The 1,115-nt window shown below is 37.7% G+C and overlaps 1 long non-coding RNA gene across 1 annotated transcript; it reads left to right on the top strand.

Moving 5' to 3' along the window:
- The first annotated feature begins 10 nt into the window (after window positions 1-10).
- On the top strand, window positions 11-906 carry LOC109593519 (uncharacterized). Its single transcript, XR_002191007.1, has 4 exons — window positions 11-223; window positions 329-400; window positions 513-628; window positions 677-906. It is a non-coding gene; the product is annotated as an uncharacterized LOC109593519 (long non-coding RNA).
- Window positions 907-1,115: the final 209 nt, after the last annotated feature.

A 1,115-nucleotide genomic window follows, 5' to 3' on the forward strand; every position in this document is an offset into this window, starting at 1 on the left:
CTTTCAAGCTAAGTACTCTTCACTTGAGAAGACTGAGAGTCATGTTGCTGGTGAACTGAGGGATGTGATGCTTGACCTTGAGAAGGAGAGGAACGCTACTGCTGCCTGGGAAAAGAAAAAGAAAGCCATTGACCAGCAGATCAATGAATGGAAAGCAAAATATGAAGGCTCACAACAAGAACTTGATGCAAGCAAATCTGAATCCTGCATGTACAGCTTTGAGGTATGTCATATTATTTTTTTAATATAATATTCCTGATATTTCACATTCAAATTTTACTTGATATTTTCATCATTTTGATTCTTGTGTGTGTACATGTACTTGTAGCTACTGAAACTCAAATCTGAGAACAGTGATCTCAAAGATGAACGGCAACCGAAGACAACAAACAACTACAAAGTACATAAAACTCTCTCATTCATTAGTACAAGATGTACATGTATGTACATATTATGTGCAGTACATGATCACTGAGTATGTGTCTCATCTTGGTTTTTGTTTATTAATTTAGACGATCTTGCTGAAATTGAAAAATAATTAACTGAGGGAGGAACTAGCGTCCACGACCTTGAGAAAGCTAAAAAGAAACTTGAACAAGAACTTGAAGAAATCAATCTCATGATGGAGGTAGGTGTGGTTTACTGTTACCATGGTTATATTGATTATGTTTGCAAGAGAACAAAAGGCCAATTGGAAGTAGAGCAGAACACTGTCCTTTGTCTTCAGTTAGAAATACCACAGCTCAAACAGAGAGGAAACTCTTTGAGAAAGATAATGAAATAAACTCCCTCAGGCAAGTCTTGCTGTACATACCCAACTCATTATACTGAGAGCTGTTGCATGGAAGTAATCAATGGGAGGGTGCGGCTATGGACTGTCTGCCATGTTGGGTGGCAAGAATGTACATGGTGAGAATGGAGAAAAAATCTCAATAAATTCTGCAGTTGACATTACAGACTAATGCAAGCTAGGAGATGAAGATATTGAGTGAAGAATTCTCTAATATTTTATAGCCAAGTATGATATCTCATCTTTGGAAAATTCCAGTTTGTTTCTGTATCTCCATTTGTTCTGTGCCACCCAACATGGCAGACAATCCATAGCTGCACCTCCT

The sequence above is a fragment of the Amphimedon queenslandica genome, unplaced genomic scaffold, assembly GCF_000090795.2.
Source record: "Amphimedon queenslandica unplaced genomic scaffold, v1.1 AMPQUscaffold_1130_Cont26855, whole genome shotgun sequence".
NCBI lineage: Eukaryota > Metazoa > Porifera > Demospongiae > Haplosclerida > Niphatidae > Amphimedon > Amphimedon queenslandica.